Genomic DNA, 21,196 nt, shown 5'->3' with positions numbered 1-21,196 from the left:
ATCCCCAACTTTCTTTCCTAGGACACCATCAGCAACCTCATAAATTATTTTTCTAAAATTATTATATTTCACCTTCTAGATTGTCAAATTTTAAACTCTCCAATTTAGTATTCAACTGTTCCTGGAAAGTTTATCTCAAATTCTCATCCTGGAGTCTACAACGTTATGGCTTCCTGGAAAGAATCTTCCTTAATTTTAGCTTTAGGTTAACCCCAGACACTACTTGATGGTGATCTTTACTTTTAACATCAATAACAGCACTCCTATATACCCTAGTATCGTACCTATATACCTATTAGTATATATATTTGTATCGATCCTGGCAGTCTTCTGTTTCCGATAAAATAATCAGTAAGGTCGGTCGTCTTACCATCTTATGAGTACCTGACATGTATTTGTTCTCGCTAAAAAAAAAATTTATGAAGAAAGTAGATAATATTCTCATTTATTCAGAATATACACGTGTATTACACACATAAATATATTAAAAAAAGATAATATTGCATGTATATATATATATATGTATATATATATATATATATACATGTATATATATATATATATATATATATATATATATATATATATATATATATATATATATATATATATATATATATGTATATATATATATATATATATATATATATATATATATATATATATATATATATATATATATATATATATATATATATATATATATATATATTTGTGGAAGAGAAAGTAAGCACCTTTAAAATGCATGAGAGAAGACAAAAGTCTGCAAATAAATATTGCACACAAACAAGATCTAACAGAAACACCATAAATTAAGTCATCCTACCTCACAACCTTTGCAATGCGAAATCAAAGAAAAATAACAAACAATAATGCATATATTTTTGTTTGGAGAAACAAACCTTTTCCCTGTCCCACTCTTACAAAATTTAGGCTATGCTAAAGAGTATTTTGTTATATACAACATCCATTTGACTGGACAGCAGTGGTGTCAATTCATGGAAATTAGGATGAGGAGCAACAATACATTTTTCATAAGCCTAGGGGGGAAGGAATTTTTTTTAAATGAGGTTAAAACATTAAGTCCTTTTCCAATTGTAATACCACTTTTTTTCCAAATTGGGTGGTGGGACAAAAAATCCTGAGGTGCGAAGGACAGATCCCCCCAAGCGACGAAACTGCAGGACAGTGCGAAAAAAGAAATGATATTTTATAGTTATCAATAACTAAGAGTAATACCAAGAGTTTATTTGACATGAATATGGAAATTATTATATTTCAGTACAGGTCTGTTACGCAGATTAATTCCGGTAAGTCCCCTTTCCCTTGCCATCCTTATCTTTAATACAACTCAAGAAATTTTATTTAAGTGACCGAATTAGTCTAAAACCTAAAAGATCGATCTTTCTTTAGCAGAAACTTATTTTATTTTCAATTGTTTGTTGTAAAACATAAGATTTTAGTGATAACATTTTGTGAAAAAGCGTGAGACTAGGCCAAATTACTTCACTAGTGGTGCTGAGTCCGTTAAGAGCAAATTCAAACGACATTATGCTACGAAATACAAATTATACAGGAGAGAAGAACCATTGAAAAAGAGCTTCTTGTTGTTGTATTTTTCTTGGGACAAAACCAGTGGCGTCAATTCAAACAAATTTACAAGACAGGGGAAATGTGTTTTTAAACCTATGGGGGAGGGCAAACTATTTAAATTTTTGTCAATGAAAGTACCAAAAAAAATCTTGCACCCGAAAAGGTGTTTTTCAAAGTCTAGAGGGAGGGACAAAAATTCCCCTCATCTTGCATACGTAATTTGAACACAAGAAGCATCTCAAAAAGTATTTAAATCTAGGGGGGGGGGGTGGCAAATTTGTCATGTTTTCAGTCAGAAAAGAAATTTTACACCCGAAAAGGTATTTTCAAAATCTAGGAGGAGGGGGCCAAAAATGCTCCTAATCTTTCATATATAATTTGAGCACAAAAAGCATCACAAAAAGTAAAACTTAATGCAAATCATTCTGCTATTAAGTAGTAATATAAAAGCGAAAACATATAAATTTGTGAATTTTATCACACTTCTATTTAAATTTCTTCGGACTGAAAAAAAAAAAAAATCTCTTCTACTTCCTAAGCAAAACTGGGAACTAAGGTCACAAATTTTTGCAGCCGAATATCGACCAGTAGCAAACCTATATACATTAATATCCACCAAAAAATACTTGGATCACTTATTCCAAACCAAAGGAATGGAAAAACTTGGAAGTCTTTGACGATTTAACAAGGAAATATAGGGAGTTACGGAATACAGGGAATAAGGAAGAATAGGGAATTAGGGAACATAAAGAATATGAAGTCTAAGAGCTACTAGCATTATTGACAGAGCAAGGCGTGGCGACTTTATTAAAATAGTGGATGATTTCAAAGAAACTGCATAATCGATATAAACTAATCAGGACTGTTATGAGGTTAAAGCAGGGATTTCTAAGCAAGTAATAATTAATCAGTATCTTTTAAGGTTTTTTTTAGTCAGAATCTGGTTTGCATAAATTAGGCATAGGAAAAATCCAAATTATATTTGCTTAGGAAAAGTTTCGGCGTGAAAAGTAGGCTAGCGGATTTTTCCCTGGTAGACCTACTCGTGACATAATTTTGCTCTCTTTGTTTCCTCCCAGTGACGTATATTCACAAAAATGTACAGGGAAGGGGTAGAGGATAAAATTTATCATTCAAAATTTTGTGAAGGGCAATTTTGCTGCATTTTTTAATGAAAATAACAAAAGCTATTTTTCAATGAAAATACCAAAGAAAGGTATTTTTCAAACCCAGAGGGAAAAAAACCAGGAAAACATACCCCCTGCCTTCCCAGTTAACGCTTCTTTCCCCTCGTGCAAATTAAAGTATATGGAAAGACAATTAAGCAGCAGTCTTATATAGGGTAAATAAAGGAAAGAAATGGGAAATTTTAGTTTTTTGAAACTTACCTTTTTTTCTTTTTCTTTTGAATTTCCTTTTCGACACTAGCAAAACTTTTGACTCGTTTACCCTTCTTATATTCTCTATTCTAAACTAAAAAAAACATTTAAGGCTAGGTTCTGAAAAAACTTGAATTTGGCTTCAATCGCCAGATTTGCAGTTTCCGGAGCGGCTGGTGTTGGATACAATGAACATGAACGTCATTATTTAGGTGGGAGGACGAACATTTGGTTAATTTCTGTTCTGGACCGGAGTTGAAAAATTAGCTTATGTAGCCAGCAAAATTATGCTTGAAAAGAATATAAAAGTTTCCTGTTTATGTACTTTAATTCGTCTGATTGACATTCCTATTACTGGAGATGGCAACACACAATAAATCTTAATTGACTCAAGTCCAGTCAAACGGGAATCAAGATCGTACTTATCAATATCAATCCTCTTACCTCGAAACAATGGGTGGTTAAACCGATTTGGGTATTGGGATTTTTTTTCAATTCGGGAGGGAGTTATTTGGGGTTGAAGTTTATGTGAAGTATGATGTGGATAAGGGGATGATTTTGGGGTACTCTTAAAAGGCGGGACTGGACCAGGCTTGAAAGGAAAAAAGGAAAGCGGAAAAATTATGAGGATTTTATTAAGTTGGGATGGAACTATGGTGGAATTAGTTTACTATTGGAAGTTTTAGAAACTCTGCACGGATGTGTTACCTGTGGATCATTCTTAAGCCAGATCATTCTTACTCTTAAACCAGTCATACTGGTAGGGTAGCCAGGGGGGATAAAGTGCAAGGGAAGGGAAAAAGGTTTCCTGGTGATCTGGGAATAAGCCAAATTGGGAGTGTTCTTTATATGGGGCAAGATGATGCTGAGGGAGGGAAGTACGGTGGGGGTGTCTGAGAGGGGAGGGGTTTGTTTCGGCAAATAACGGGTGGAGCCCAGAACCGGTCGGTAACTTCTTGGATGCACAGAGAAGAACGGAGTCGAAAGGAAGTGGATTTCTGGGAGGAAAATGAGTGAGGGGGTTTGGGGATGGTCCGAATTGAGTAAAGTGATTGTGGGGGTTTGACTGACTGGGCAGGCGTAAGTACTTGGGGCGGAGGATTGTTTCGAGGTAAGTACGATCCCACCCCCAACTTATCAGATTATGATGAAATTCTATGGCTGAGCCTCAGACCGAAAGTACTTCCCCGCCCTTTCAATTTAATTGTAACCGCCGTCTTTTATCATTCCCCTAACCAAAGTATTGACCAGAAACGCAAATTTATACAACAATTTCTTATAAGTGCTGACTTTGTGTTATCAAAGTATCCGAACGCTGGTATTTGCTTACTTGGCGATGCAAATGACTTGAGGATAGACTCTATCTGCACCTCTCTTAATATTAAACAACTGGTTAAAATATCTACAACAAAAGGTAACACCTCTCTGGATGTTATTTGTTCAAACATGAGTAAGTATTACAACTCCCCGCAAGCACTGCCACCACTAGGAGGCAGTTACCACTATTGTCTTCTTTTTCTCCCTCCTCAGCCATTGAACATTCCTTTACTACCTCCATTGGGGTTTGCCGTCCCCTCAGTGACACAGGCCTTTTTTATTTTGTATCATGACTGACCGGTGAAAGTTGGTCAGACACATATAAGTATAATAGTCTTTGTAAAAAAATTTGATTTTTCACAAACAACTAATGCTTCAAGCTCATTATATTTCCCAGAAAAAAAAAAATCAGAAAATGCTCATTTGATTAACATTACATAAATAATCACATAAAAATTTTAATCCGCACGAAAATAAGCTTAATTAAGAGGGGTAATTTAGCTGAAGCAAATAAGTTAAGACAGGAATTATAAAGTCAAATTAGAAAAGATGCCCGAGCCTAATATAAAAATTAAATTATATACTTTCGCGCTCATAAACAAAAGAACTTGTACTCTGAAATTAAAAAAATTACCAGCAAGAGTCAAGAACATCTAAATTTTTATATAAATGAACTTCCAAAGACCACAGCTAATGATCTCAATGAGTTTCAGGCTTCTTTTTTCCAGATTCTCCCATCACTATTTTAGGCACTTCCAGATATTCCTGATCCTTTTTCACTCCTACATATTTCTCCACTTGATGTTGTAAAAAAAAATGAAAAACTAAAACGATCAAGCATTTGCCCTTTAGATATTCTTGTTCCTCTGATTAAAGCTTTCAGTGATTACCTGTCAAAACCCCTATCCACCCTGTTTAATGAAATTACCGAATCTGGACAGTTCCCTCAATATTGGAAACAAGGCTTTATAACCCCAATCAAAAAGAAAAATGGGAAGCCTGGCTTTGATGGCATTCTTCCTATTACCCTCACCTCGATTTTTTCAAAATTGTATGAAAGTTTTCTCGCAGACTGTCTTAAGATGAAAGTCCTCCCCCTCATTGATCTTAGACAGTTTGGTAATCTCAAATCCACGTCAACCTCTCATTACCTGATCCATCTTGTTGATACCATGGGTAAATTACTTGAAAAACCTAACACTTGGCTTAATCTAATTTCTGTTGATCGTCAAAAAGCCTTCGATTTGATTAACCACGATTTACTAATAAATAAACTTATAAATGAATTCCACATTGAAACTTTCCTTGTTAAGCTCGTTGCCTCTTTTCTTTCTAATAGATCTCAAGCAGTTAAATATCTAAATTGTTTCTCAGATCATCTCCCCATATTTAATGGCATTCCTCAGGGCCCTCTCCTTTTTTCTCTTATGATTAATAGCCTTTCAACCCTTTATGACAATAGGTGGAAATTTGTCGATGACTTGACAGTTTTAGAGATATGTCATAAAAACATCTTTAGCAACCCAATGGGCATACTCCAAGATATTGCCTGTGAGGCCTCTTCCCTTGACATGACAGTTAACCCTTCTAAATCTAAGTCTCAGTAAGTTTCCTTAAATCCCCTTCCCTTTTTCTTGCCCCTATTCCTCCTAAAACCTCTGTCACATCTCTTAAACTCCTTGGTGTTACAATTTCTTCCAATTTGAAATGGGATGCCCATATAAATAATATCCTACGACAAGCAAACTCCTCGCTTTCCCTCCTTAAACCTTTAAATAAATTCAGCTGCCCCCAATCACATTTACTACAAGTATACATATCTTTTGTGCGTCCCATATTAGAGTATGCTTGTCCTGTGTGGCAGCCTGGCCTCTCAAATGAAGCAACACAAAAATTGAAAATGTCCAAAAGAGCTCTAAGAATTATTTTTAAAGAGGGCAAGATACCGTATTTGCATTTGTTAAATATTTCAAACCTAGAGACCCTCGAGAGACGAAGAGATAATTTGCGCCTCCGTTTTGGTAAGTTGGCACTTTTGAACCCCCGTAATGCGAACCTTTTCCCTGAATACCAAGTACCTGATACAAATCGTCCTCCACGTACAGTGTCACAGCCTATCCCCACCTTATTTCCCATTCTTTGTACTACCTTGCGGTATAAGAAATCTTTTATCCTTTTTTTTACTGATATAATAAATAGTGGTTAATTTGTACATAAATTTTGTCTTTTCTCTTATATAATAAAAGAAACACCTCGTTTTTCTTTATACCCTTTTTTTTTTGTTCCCTATCCCCTTTTTATGTTGTTTTTTAAACATTTGTTAATATGTATATTATTTATTTTTTAGGTTTTATCAGTTTTTATCTTTTTAACTAATTGCCAATTTGCAATTTTTAATATAAGTGAAAAAGGATCATATAGCATTCTTATATCTAATTAATTATTTATTTTTTTGCATTGGTTGCCTTTTTTTTAGTTGTTGTGCTTTTGTTATGATTTTCTTGCTTGTTTGTTTTTTTATGGACTTCGAAATTCGAATTCGGCCCTTCAGGGCTTGTGATAGTAATTTCTTGAAATAAATATCTTTTTTTTTTATCAATGATCAATAAACGTCTTTAAATAGATGGGTGAATTTCTATCTTAGACCAAAGCTGAAAAACTAATCTATACGGCTGGTATAATGATTTGAAAATCAATAAGTACTTCATATTTATGCAAGTCAAAATGGTATCATTGCCATTCTTATTACAGAAGATGGCAACACACAATCGATCTTTATTAACTCAAATCAAGTAGAACGGGTATCAAGACCGTGTTTCATATGTGGATTTTCCAGAAACTAATTCACCTTTTGGGGGATCCAGGTTAGGTTCTCGTCCTAAAATGAAAATACAAAGATAATTTAATCACTGGAACAAAAGTATGAAATAAAGAGGAATCAGAAGATAAAAGTAATGTAGCTCAAAGGGCTTACCCATACTTTTTGGGGGGAAGGGGGAAAGTTTTCTGGGGTAGGGGTAGAACAAAACATAAAAACATACATACAAAACTTGCTTATATACATTTTCATTACTTTTTAACGAGTTGAACAACAATTTCGATGGGGAATCGAACCAAGTAGCGTCCCCCTGAATACAGCTTTGGGTGGCTCCCCTCAACGTTGGTCAAAGTTTTAGAAAAGCCATTCTCGTTAAAAATATTCAAGAAATTTAAAAAGTATGCCTCCGGGTATCCCATTTCTCTCACAGACTTGGGGCAAGGATCGTAAATAAAGAAAAATTATATTGTTTACACGAAGGACATTTAATTTGGAAAAGGGAGAATGTTTGATCCTGGGTGTGTCCAATAAAACCAAGGCTGTTAAGATTAAACTAGATTAAAAACACTATACACTTCCAAGTTCGTTTTCAATCTTCTTTCTATTTTGTTTTCTTTCATATGTAATATTTTGAACATTCTCCGATGAGATTTCTTTCGAGTATATTTTCTAGATAATATTTTCTATTATTTAATTCTTTCGAGTATATTATCTAAATTGCTTGTACAATAAAAATTATAGTTCAAGAAATATTCTAAAGCTTGATTTCAAATCGACCTAAATTTATGCTATAGTTACACTAAATAAAATGAGAGACAACGCTCAGAAAACCTTAGGAAATTTAAATTAGAATGTGATAATTTAATTCTCAAAAAGGAAAAAAAAAGAAATATTTTGCGGTGATAAAGCGACCATATTAGCCGAACTCCTGTTTTTTGTAATTTTGTTCGTTTATTTATTCAGCTATATCAATATTTGTGATCTTAATGTTTAGTTTGACTATTTTTATATTCTTTGATGGTAATTCTTGGTCATTTTAAGTTGAATTATTATATGACTTTATTTCTACTCGTTTGGAGTTCATTGTGGCTTTTCATTTTTCTTTGTAAAACCTATTATACCAATAAAAGGTGGGTACGTATATGAGAGGTAATACTGATTGGGCTTGATGTCACTGATACACAAACTTCTCCCCTTCAAATGGAATAGCTTACATAAATTACGGCTTGCATCGTTGTGTCCTAACAGCCTAAAAAAGATAGACACATGAGAGAGAGAGAAAAAGAGAGAGAGGGAGAGAGAGAGAGAGAGAGAGAGAGAGAGAGAGAGAGAGAGAGAGAGAGAGAGAGAGAGAGAGAGAGAGAGAGAAATAGAGAGAGATAGAGAGAGAGAGATAGAGAGAGAGAGAGAGAGAGAGAGAGAGAAAGGTAGTAGTAAACTAATGAAACATTTTAACGAAAAAATGCCTTACTTCATACATTTCAAATATTTAACGTTCCATTGCGTTCATGATGCCGAGCTCCTGCTTGTTTAGCACCATATTAATAAAATCAATATAGCTCCAAATGTCATGTTGTGTAGAAATATGCCGCTTAAACTCGGTTTTTCCACAGCTATATTTGTTCAAGCCTAAATAAAAAAAAAAAAAAAATAGAAGGTTCACTAATTAAGCTTGACTTATGCAATTCCTACTTTCAGGTTTTTGCTAAATAGATTGAGCTTTCTGTACAATTTTGTATGACTGTTGTGTTGGTTAAATTACACTTTGCGCGGGTTTAGGCTGGAGGACAGGAGGGGTGGGGAGGGGGCAGGGAAACAAAATATGTGGAAAGAACAAGTTAATTTCCTTTGAAATGAGTTCATAAAATATTACTAGCTCAACGAATAACAGGATTTTCAAAATTCTTAAACTTCGGAGATTGAAAAAGACTGCGATGCCAGAATAGGAAAAAAAGTTGTTTGAAGCATCGAAACTTATACTACTGAAAGCCCATGAAATTCCCCCTCCCAAGGAAAGTGCAGTCATTTGTTGGCTAAAAAAATGACCTATGAAGTACCCTAGCCAAAATCAAGCCCTCCATTTTATTTTACGTAAACTATTTGTGAATAAAGGGCCCTAGGCATTACTCAGGGACTGGGGACGCACTGGCCATGTCAAACGTGGAATTCATATTTATTTGACCGTTAAACAATTTGAGAAAAATGGTTGTCCACTAATTTTGACCCCAGAGCTATAGAGACTCTTGGGACATGTGGGAAAGAGAGCAGGTAAACATCAAATCCCTTTACATCCTTTAGAAGAAAACTAAAGTTTTCGATTTCTATTTCAATAAGCCCCCTCAAGATATAATATGATACACATGAGGAAATGGAAATAGAGTACTTTAAATTTCAGTCTTTTTTTTTTTTTACAGAAACTTGTTTGATTCATCTTAAAGTTTGATCAAAGACATTGAAAATATTTTTTATTGTGTAATTTGAATTATTGTGTAGTTCGACAATTATAGGGAAATCGAATTGTGTTTTGCGCAGGGGCTTCATGAGGCTCATTTTATGGGGGGGGGGGAGGGGTGATCTTCGATTAAATCGCTGCCTGATTTATGCCAAATTTCCTGCAGAAATCAAGAATTTTGTTAAATTTCGGCCAATTTTGCAAAATTTCTGCCGAATGTCAAAAAAGGTAGGGGGCGGCGCCCCCCCCCCCCTCGGGACGCCCCTGGTTTTGCGATATATTTTGGTGAACATTCTTCAAAATTTTTGTTGTTTTTGGAAATTAGCAGCTTTATTTACTGTTTTTCACTCTCAGAAAAAGTTAGAAATTTAAACTTTTGATGTCACAAAGATTTTTGCCGTAGCTTGTACGCCTCATAGGTATTGCTTTTACTAACTGTTCCAAGATACATCAGTGAATCATGGCAGTTGATTAGACCCATTCTACTGTCCTAGCTTAAAGTTTAGTAAAGAGATATCACAGTATCCTAAAACTGGATCCCTATAGTTTATCCGATACATGTTTTGGGGTACCTTATGATGCTCTTCTTGTCCAATCTTAGCAAGCAGTGAAAACTAGGAACTGAGTAGGGTGGTGAAAGATTACTATGCTTAAACTAGACTGTGACATCGATGTGTCTCCAAGCACTGGCAACTTAAGAATTGTTTAGGTTTCTTTTAGTATTTGTGAAGAGAAGTTGGGTAATGCGCCAGAACAAAGATTAAAGCTAATGTGTAAAATTGCGCAAAAAATAGGATAATATTTGTCTCATAAATAATTGGGGTATCTACCCTCAACATACACTATGGAAATAAAAGCAGAAGCAGTAGATGGTTTCAGAATCTCAAAATAAAGGATAGGACAGTCTATTTATCATTTTCCACGAGAAAACTATGAGCAAAAAGAATCTTGTTTTATTGTGACTAGCAAATCTATTGACTCTGAGGTTTAGCCTAAATACAGAGTTTAATAGAGAGGTTTCTGTCTTCATAGTTCCCAATCTAAGTAAAAAAAGACCATGTATCCTAGGCAACTCATATTTTGGCAACAATAACTATAATACTTAAAATGGTCAAATAAAATGAAATGAAATTTTTTTTTTTAACTTACTGTATATACAACATGCGGAGTTTTTTCTTGTTGTGCAAGACGATTGTAAGCTTAGCCAGTAGGCTAGCCGAGCATACACGGCAGATCCAATCACGCTGAAACTTATCATTGTAGTGCACAATCTCAGACTAACATCATATACTAAACGTCAGCTGTAGTTTGGATCCTAAAAACCAAAGATCAAGAAACTATGCAATTTTAATCGAATCAAGGGCATGAAACAACATAACAAATAAAAACCTCGAAAAACAGAAACATAAATAAATAAAGGCAAGACAACCATTGTCTTAACAAGAACCTTACAACCTACAACACTGGTTGACGCAGCAGACCTCTTCAAGGAAAAATATTACACTAGAAAGAAAAATCTACGAACTTCAACGCATCAGAGAGAGCTAATAAATTTTGGCTTAATATCCTGCTGGATGTACAAGTAAGTAAGCTTCTCCTATTGTTAGCTGTCTAGCAAGAATTTACACCGTTGCTTTTTTTCTAAGACTCATCAAAATCATCGACAGAAGCTGTCAACTCACTGGAAAAAAAAAAACGAAATTAATTCCACCCCCCCCCCCTTCGATTGTAATTAATAAGAACTTTAGTATATATTGTATCTATATTGAATCTTTCAATGATAAAAAGGTGTTTTGAACGATAATTTTCTTTTCCGAGTCAGCAACTGACCCAGCTTTCATAACCAATCCGGGTCTATCACTCAAGAGCCTGAAAAATAGTTAAAATAGAAATCCTTTAGTTTTTAAAAACTGGATTTTTTTACACAAATCATCGCCCTCTGCGCGTCCCATTTCATGTGTAATGTGTTGTAAACCCATGTAATGTGTTTCGGCTTGGTTTACCTAGGTTCAGCTCTTTTAACGATTATCAAATTTGAATCTTTTTTATCCTAACTATAAATGATTTTCGTAACATGTCATTATATGCCTTCAGGATTCTTGATGTCTGCAAAAAATGCTTCACCACAACGAGACACTATTTTCTCTTCCTGTGCTGTTCATTTGATTAAACTTTACTAAAACAGCAAAATTACCAATAGCAAAATATTCCGTTCCCTGTATCTATGGTATCCCTTAATGCACATCCTTACCAAGTGCATTGCTCAAAAGTGGTGACACTCGTAATCTATTTAATAGTTAAACTTTCTACATTATTCAAGAGGAGAGGCTGTTTTTTTTCTTGTCGTGGAGGGAACATGAACATTTCTTTTTGAGTCAAAAGTCAAATAGTGGAAATGACCTGAAGCTTATGATCGCACTTATACTAAGTGAAATATATTTTCCTTATACAGTCTAATCCAAATCGAAGGGATGTGGTAGGATTTTTAGATGTTTTCCCTTCCAAGATTAATTATTCTAGGGATTAACACAATTTTCAGATGATACGACAACCAATAAAGCTTGTTTATGGAGATGGGATGTTTTTTCATTATATAATTCATACGACAAAAAACGTGCACAATCAATATGATCTATAAGTCCTATAAGGAAATGAACAACCGTTTAGAAAAATACTTCAAAGGTCCCATAGCTAAGCCTCTAAGGATCGCATTACCCCCTTAATGCCCATGAGGCAAAGTGAAGTCGTTCAAGCAGTCCATTATTCACACATAGAATTATTTTTATGGAAAGCGAATCCTGCTTGAATTTAGGTCTCCAAAACAGAGTATTAGGGTGAAGATTTCAAAGAAATTTTAGTATTGAACTATATCAAAACACACCATAGACATGCAAAAAGTCAAAAGGACGTATCAGCAATATCTTAGGAGTAAATGGAGGTATACAATTGAAACTTTCAGGATATTTTGAAGGGGTTGCTGAAGTAACCTGTGTACATTCTACTGTAACCACTTCCGTTGCTACTTTAAGTATTAAGTTGAAAATATTCAGGCATACTGAGGGGCTGGAGGTGGTTTAGTCAAGGTACAATTTTCTTATTCCTAAATTCATGGTACCAGGTTTAATTAAACATCTAATTTGTAATCTAATATCTAATTTGTAAAATATCTAATTGTAACTATCTTAGGAAAATCATCCCAGATCAAAGTGCACCATCAAATGAAGCTATTTTTTGAGTACTCTGTTTCCGGGTTGCAAGCCTTTAAAATTTGACCCTTCTGTGTGCCTTCTTGCCTGTCTTGTTAGTTGAACAATTGGAGGCAACATACGAAAAAGCTCTAGTGAAGGAAGCGAGCTTAAGTATTTATAGAAAATAGTCATCGACACTGTATCAAAACTCACACTAACAAACTGGAGATAGTCATGAGATACAACTAAACCTACCCGATTAGCCCTATTTTAGATCTTTGGAGTGGTTCCAGAAACTTTTTGGGAGTACCTGCATAGAACTGGCATCCATACTTGCAAATGAGTATGACTCAAGAATTGTAAAGCGGGCTGATGAGTTAATCGGTAGAAGGTTTTGTAGCAAACAGATAAACCCAGCTTTCTTGCGCAGGGTGTTCTTACAAGATTAAGGCAGTTGTCCGAAGAGAGATCTGTGGAGAAGTGGATTCCAAGGAGACAAAACTCAATCGAATTTCTTTGTAGCTTTGATCAAAAAGATGAAGCTGGGGATGTGTTGTGTGCGATACTTTTGATCGGGAGATCGTCATCACCTTTGTTTTCGATGCATTGAATCTGACCATCCAGGCATCAGACCACTTCAATTTCCAAAAGATCTGTCTGTAGTGGCAGGGAGGCTTTAATTGGGTTAAAAAGCTCTGGGAGGATTAAATCCGTTGTAATGTCATCGGCAATATGATACAGAGGACTCACAAATCTATCTCCTATGTCAGTTATGTAAAAAATGAAAAGCGTAGGTCCCAATATACTACCCTAGGGTACACCTCACATTACTGGATATTAGAGGGACGTGAAACCATCAATAACAACTTCCCATGAAAGATCAAAAATTCGGTTCAAGTTGCTAGTGATAACAAAAAAAAAACAGTTGATATTAACACCACATAATTTTTTTTCTTCTATATACGGACACAGTCCACAAGACGCCTATCCAAAATGAACAATCACCTTGAAGACGTATTGAATTATATCCTAATCAGCTGCTACTAATAAAGGAATCTTTAACAAAATTAAAGTTAAATAATAACCATCTTAAAAACAGGAGGGTCAAGCAGCGCTTAACAAACTTGAGCACGTAAAACCTGATATGGCTTCAAGGCTTTCCTATGAAGACACTATAAAGACAATTGCTTCGAGGAAAACCCGTAAAGGTAAATTTTAGTGTACAGAATAAGATTGGTTTTATATAACTTAAACTTACGTTCATGCTAACGGGCCGAAGAATGCTCAGAGGGCCATTCCCGTTCCCAATAATTTGATGTACGAGGGTTCACCCATACAAATCAAAATGAAGGTGCAAGAATTATCCTTTTTTTCCTCTTGGCCATCATCTATAAGAAAAATGCAAACCTATGAGAAAAGAATGTAGACAACTGAAAACTAAGAGAGTAGCTGAAACACACTTAAAAAAAAGTTAGTTGAAGTTATTTTTGATGACCTAGCTATATTGATGTCATTATGAATTTAAGAGGTCCCTTAGTGCTCTACTTTTTTCTTCCCTTTTTATTAACCAAAAGAGATACAAAGATCAGAGGAAGTATCACAGTTGATGTGTGATTATGGTCAAATTCCCCCCACAAGAGTAAAAACGACTAATTTGGCTAAATCATCATAAGCATAGGCAGCGCGCTAGCGCTGCCTAAGTAAAGAACGATGTGGGTACAATGTGTTTTTTTTTTCTTCTTCTTCAGTCGGGTACTTCGTATCGAAGGAGTTGTCGTAGAAACTTCGAAAAGGCATCATTCGTTTGGAAATTGAAGTGGCTAGGGCCCTTTTTTATAGTCAAAAGTGATTTGAGGGAAACTAGCCCCCCCCCAAACACATCATTACCCCAAACACATCCAATCAAATTTTTTAAGTAGCCAGTTGGTACAGCGTAGTTGATTTTCAGATGGAAAATATATTTTTGAGGAGGAAATTCCCCCCCAAACCTCAGGGCAAGGGTTTTAAGGTACGCCCTGATGGTATTTAAGAATGATATCGGCACAGTGTACTATGTATTAATTTTTCCTTTAGAGATGGGCACTTTCTTTGTGCAGGGTCGTCGTAAAAACTTCAAAGGGGGCTCATTGGATTAGAAATCCAGAGTTAAAATGCCCTTTTCAATATTCGGAAGTGAATGGAGGGAAACTAGCCCCCCCCCCACGACCATTATTCCCCCAAACACATCCAATCAAAATTTGGAGATAACCATTTTGTTCAGCGTAGTTGATTTTCAGATAGAAAATATATTTTGAGGAGGACACTCCCCCAAAACCCTCAGGGCAAGGGTTTTAAGTTATGCCCTGTGGGCATATAAGGTTTTATAAAAGTCGTTGTCGTAGAAACTTCAAAACAGGCTCATTCGATTAGATATTCGAAGGGCTAGTACCATTTTTAATAGTCGAAAGTGATTGGAGGGCAACTAGCCCCCCCCCACGCCCATCATTCCCCACAACACATACTATCAAAACTTTGAGGTAGCAAATTGGTTCAGCGTAGTTGATTTCCAGATAGAAGATAGGTTTTCAAGGAGGAAACTCCCCCACAGACCTCAGGTAAAGGGTTTTAAGTTATGCCCTGGGGACATATAAGGTTTTTATAGATGGCGTTGTCGTAAAAACTTCAAAAAAGGCTCATTCGATTGGACATTCAAAGGCATAGTGCCCTTTTTATGTCCTCCGTAAAAAGAGGGGGGTCGTCCAGAACTTCAAATCCACTTCCTGTTGCCTGTTTCTGGGCAACAAATTTCTTGTATGTCTTAATCATATTACTCCATTTATTTTTAGATTTGATTCCTGGGTTTTCTCCCAAACTATACTCCATTTGCTTTAAATTATCTCCAACCAAGTCCCAAACTTCACTCTTTTGTGTTTTATCATCACTTAACTTTGGCCAATGCGTTTCTAAAATATTTAAAAATAATTTGGTAGCATCAAAGTCAATTTTTTTTTGGTGCTTGTCTTTCTTCCCAGTCCAAATTTGTATTTTTTTTTTCTTTGCATGAATTTTCTATAATCATTTTCAAGCTACTTTCATCAAATCCAGCTGATATAGCTTCTGTGAAACTGAAACTGTAAAGTATTTCCGGTGATTCTCCTAAAACAAAACAACATTTATTATATATAATATGTATCTAACAGAAAAATGTGTAACTTAATGAACAATAATTATATCACTTCAAATATTACAGTAAAACAAAAATGGTTGTATCTCTAAATTACTATTTTAGGGCAAGTTTAAAAATGATGTTTCAAAATGTTATTCCAAAGCTTTGTAAATTTTATTTTGATAGAATATAGAATTTAGGATAATGACTGAAGATGATTTTTTTTTTTTTTTTGCTAAGTTTAGGAAATGTATTTCCAGTCTCAACAAGTTGTCATGTTCGGAGCTATCTCAGCTCATCATACTATTATTCCACCATGCATGATTTCCCCAAGGATTCCCCACACATACGCAACAAATTTCTACCAGGGAATGTGGGAGTTTCTCATCCCTCAGGGTGGATGACTGTAGAGAACTTTGTTTATCCTAAGTACTTTATTAAACAAACATAATATTGTAATTATGACCAGCCTGCGTTATATCTCTGATCAAGCTGTGCACTGGGGTACATTGGTCACTCCTGACTTTGCATGTCAAAAATGCTGAACAACATAATGGGCATAAAAGTCTTAAAAAAAATAATAGGAGCCAGAACAATGAATCCTGCAACATTTAGTGTTCAAACAATTCTTCTAGCCTTTCTAATTTGGCTAAACTGTCTATAACAGCAAAAGTGGGACCATCTATATCCACCTTCCCCTTCAACTACTGCAAAGAAAAGAAGAAGGAAACAAATTATTCTATATATTAGGCTGTACATAAAATTTTCTGGTCTTTCTGAATTATAAGACATTCTTGTGATTGAGACTTTGCAAAATAGCCAACTGAGAACCATTGTTAAACTGTTTTCAATAGTTTTCTCGTATTTATCTTCATTTTTCTATTGTAAAACATAAAAACACTGGTGCTTTGAAAACCAGTTATGGCAGATTAATTTGGATTTTAACCCCAGGTTTTCAAGTTCATTGCAGAAATGTTTACATTGTTATCACTTTTCTTTATTTTAAATTTTAAGTTAAGTTTTATCACATATTTTACTTTTTTTTAAACTAAACATGTCTAAGTAAAATAAACTTCTAGTGTTTTCAGAATTAAGTTATCTATTAGCTTATTCTTCCTAATTTGAAAAAAATCTACAAAATTTGACAAGCAGCTTTATGTAAAACATATTTTACTTAATTGATATCACAATATTGTAGAACATGGAATACTATGTGTAAACATGAATAGTGTATGGAAAAATACTTTTTATGGGGAAGAAATTTAAAATCCAAAAAATTATATAGACTACGAAAATGGGAAAGTATATAAGAACATAACTATTCAAGCTGATGCAGCGCTTGGAAAACACTATACTGGACATACCGTACATATAAAAAAAGGCAATCATGTTTTTTTTTTGGTCAAAACTTTATTTAGGAAGATTAAACACAAGACCCTTCATTTTCTAGTTTCATTATTGTTGTCTCTTTATATTTGCAGTTTTTTGGGGCTCCTTTATGGTTTTCTATCCTAATCCATAAGAGTATTATGACTTTTAAAATGTATAACCAAAGAAACAGACAATTAGTTTTATTTCGGTTAACTTGTAGTGATGACTGCCAATTAGGTAAGCTACAATAGGAGTAATCATGTAAATCTCCAGCTTTTGTAATTTTGTTGTACAGCTTCAGTTTACAAAGCAATAGACAAGTAATTTGCAAAAAGATTTGTCAACCCCTAATTACTATTACTCTATTACCAATCAAGGAGGCACACTTGTGCCTCTATAAAGAGGCGACCCACCACAATATTAAGCGATTTCAGGTCCTAGAGGTCGCAGAGAGACGGCGGTAATCGCATTTTGTAGCCCAAGCTCAAACTAAGAAACTTGCAAAATTTCATCCTCCTCCGACTTTATCTTCATGGGGTAAACTGGGCCGGAAGTTTGGACCCTCCCACCACAGCCCCCCTTTAACGTTGTCCGATTGGGCTGATAATTTAGAGGTTAAGCTCTCCTAGGGCCCGGGAGCTTATCCTCGAAATTTCAGCTCAATCCAATCAATCCTTCCCTGTTTTCAAAAAACCAAATCTCGCCACTTAAAAGTCATCATTTATTTTTTTTTTCTTAGCCACGCCTAAATGTCACAGTTGACAATTGATCTAGGTGAATGATGACTCATTCAAAGCAGAATTCAACCTGGTATGGCCTGTTTATATTTACAGACAGAAAATATTATAACCCGAATTTACATTTACGAAAAACCTTGTTTTCCTATATTAGCCCATGTTAATTTTTCCCACCACAACCCCCTTTAACGTTGTCTGATCAGGCTGAAATTTGGAGGATAAGCTTTCCTGGGGCCTGGGAACTTATCTTCGAAATTTCAGCTCAGTCTGATTACTTCTTTTTTTCAAAAACGAAATATCAAGTTTTGCTTGCGTCAAAAAGGTTTATGACCTTACTAAAAAACAATTCCAACTATGTCTCTTTAGTGTAGCGGTGAGATTCTTGGATATCAGACGGAAATTCCGAGTTCAATTCAACGTTAGATTGAATTTTTTATGTACTGAATTTAAATTTTTTAAAAAAAACTCATTTTCTTTTTTAAATTATTTGAAAAAAATTATGTTTTCTAAAGAGTTAAAGAGGCTGAGTTACAAGGTCGACCCTTAAAACACCCTGTCGAGAAAGAAAAGAATAATACACAATCATCTAACAGTTAGTCAAGCAATAATAAGTAATAAACTGTACAAAAACGTGCAGAAATTATTTGAAAAAAACTACGTTTTCTAAATAGTTAAAGAGGCTGAGTTACAAGGTCGAACCTTAAAACGTACAGAGATTAGGAGGCACAGTCGGGGGGCTACCACCCCCCAAACCCCACGCTTTCACAGCCTTTAAATAAAAAAAAAAAGTTGTTTAAACTGAAAGTAAAGAGCGACATTAAATCTTAAAACGAACAGAAATTATTCCGTATGTGAAAGAGGCTGTGCCCTCCTCAACGCCTCGCTCTTTACGCTAAAGTTTGACTTTCTCACAACTCTTTTTTTAAACAATAAAAACTTTATATTTTTTTTAAACAATAAAAAATTTATAGCCCTGGGTAGTTCACAGCATATTTTTCATTTTCCTTATTCTTAATAGTTAAATTTTTGTATGAAAATAATTTTGCAGAATTTTTTAAAAGAGCCTGAAGCGCTCTCAAAAATGACTTTAGTTTTGTTGTGAAGTCATTTTCAATGGGCTTCAGACACTTTTAAAAAGTTCCTTTAAATTTTTTTTCAAAATAAAATTGCCTGCAAGGATGGCCAAAAAACATCTCCAAATTACTGTCTGGGCTCCATTTGAACAAATAGACAGAAGAGAATAAATTTGTTTTATTCCTATTCAATGCTCATGTTAAGAGATTCTTGGACATCTGCCCAAGTCTTGAGACTTCCCAACTCAATCTAGCCCCCTTTACCTGTTAAATACACCATGTTTGAATGCTCAAGGAGGGACATGGTCATTCAACCTTTTGACCTAACTGACCCCCTTCATTTCTCCCAATTTTATCTCACACTTGTTCTTCAAAGTAAAATTGTAAAATAACAATTAGGCCTACCATTCTTGAATCAGCTACAAACTATTTTTTTCACTAGAGTTTTCTTTGAATGATTTTAAACTTCTGGTTACTATAGGCTTTGAGGCCTTTGGGGGTTTAAATTCTGACTGTACCCCCAGAGTAATTATTAAATTTTGAAAAAGAATAAAAAAATTCATCATGCAATGCAGTGACTTTCATCAAAGCTAAATTATGTTGTCAACCAAGCATTTACCATTATTGATGTGAAGTAAAAACATTAAATTGATACTGATTAGACATACAAACTAGCTTTTGAATGAGCCCACAAATAGGTCAATGTTTGTCTCAACTCCTAATGGGATCAAACATAGCTGTAGGTTATTTGGTTTTTGATTTTAGAGCCATATGATATATCTCTTTTCCATAATTTTTCCATCATACACATGCTTATCTTTTCAACTTCTTCAGCTCTTAAAAATCAAATTTAAATACTTGTACAATTGATACCTTTGTCTTTAAATTAGTTCAAAAAATGTGTTTGAATAAAAAGAGGTTGTAAAAGAGTTCTTAAGACCTGATCAGGAAAATTTTTAATTTAGGTGTAATAAGACAAATCTAATAAGTCTAATTAAAAGAATATGTAAAAAAAAATAATTAAAAGAATAAGAAAAAAGGTAGCATGAAGCAAGAACAAACTGAATCATATGCTCAAAAATAAATTACATAAATTCACCACAGACTTAGCAAGAAACAAAAATGCAGTATCATCAGGAAGTATAACTGCCTAAAATGCCATAAAGGAGCAACAAAACTTCAAACATTAGAGATGACAATAAATGAAGCTGAAAAATACATGAAGGAAAAGTTGTTATTCAAAGACAGAATTAAACCTTGAAACTTGTCAGTTTACTTTATGTATTAAATAATAAATATTCTTAAATGTGAAGTAAGAGTTGGAACAAAAAACAAATTTTTTTCAAACAAAAAGCAAAATTATTGTTATTTCATGATATGCATGTCAGATAGTGCTTTCCAAGCACTCCATCAAATTGAAGAGTTTAAAAATCATCAACTGCATCAATAGTTGGCTTACAATTATGGCCCATTCTCACAACACACAGGGTCTGCAATAGTTGACTTGGCTATAGACACGTCTAGCACGGATAAAAACAAAAATCATGGACCAAAAAGTTTAAAACAACAAATTTTTTCAGTCTGTTTATTTTGTACTATAAAGTCGTTGCTAGTATATTATTTAGGTAATGTTGCATTGAAAAATTTGGTCTTATTGTTATTGGTAATAGAGTAATAGTAATTAGGGGTTGACAAATCTTTTTGCAAATTACTTGTTTATTGCTTTGTAAACTGAAGCTGTACAAAAAATTACAAAAGCTGGAGATTTACATGATCACTCCTATTGTAGCTTACCTAATTGGCAGTCATCACTACAAGTTAACCGAAATAAAACTAATTGTCTGTTTCTTTGGTTATACATTTTAAAAGTCATAATACTCTTATGGATTAGGATAGAAAACCATAAAGGAGCCCCAAAAAACTGCAAATATAAAGAGAAAACAATAATTAAACTAGAAAATGAAGGGTCTTGTGTTTAATCTTCGTAAATAAAGTTTTGACAAAAAAAATGATTGCCATTTTTTTATATGTATGTCCAGTATAGCGTTTTCCAAGCACTGCATCAGCTTGAATAGTTATGTTCTTATATACTTTCCCATTTTCGTAGTCTATATAATTTTTTG

At 34.3% G+C, this 21,196-nt stretch overlaps 1 long non-coding RNA gene across 1 annotated transcript; it reads right to left on the bottom strand.

Annotated features, from left to right (window-relative positions):
- Positions 1-6,766: 6,766 nt before the first annotated feature.
- On the bottom strand, positions 6,767-14,251 carry LOC148949831 (uncharacterized). The gene is made up of 4 exons (XR_016142101.1): positions 14,006-14,251; positions 10,709-10,874; positions 8,579-8,736; positions 6,767-7,167 (listed from the first exon to the last, which is right to left on the bottom strand). It is a non-coding gene; the product is annotated as an uncharacterized LOC148949831 (long non-coding RNA).
- Between the last annotated feature and the right edge of the window lie 6,945 nt (positions 14,252-21,196).

This window comes from Artemia sp. Qi Xiang Cuo, chromosome 8, assembly GCF_049724085.1.
Source record: "Artemia sp. Qi Xiang Cuo chromosome 8, ASM4972408v1, whole genome shotgun sequence".
NCBI lineage: Eukaryota > Metazoa > Arthropoda > Branchiopoda > Anostraca > Artemiidae > Artemia > Artemia sp. Qi Xiang Cuo.
Note: the sequence above shows the minus strand (reverse complement) of the source record. Positions and strands in the feature narration are given on the sequence as shown.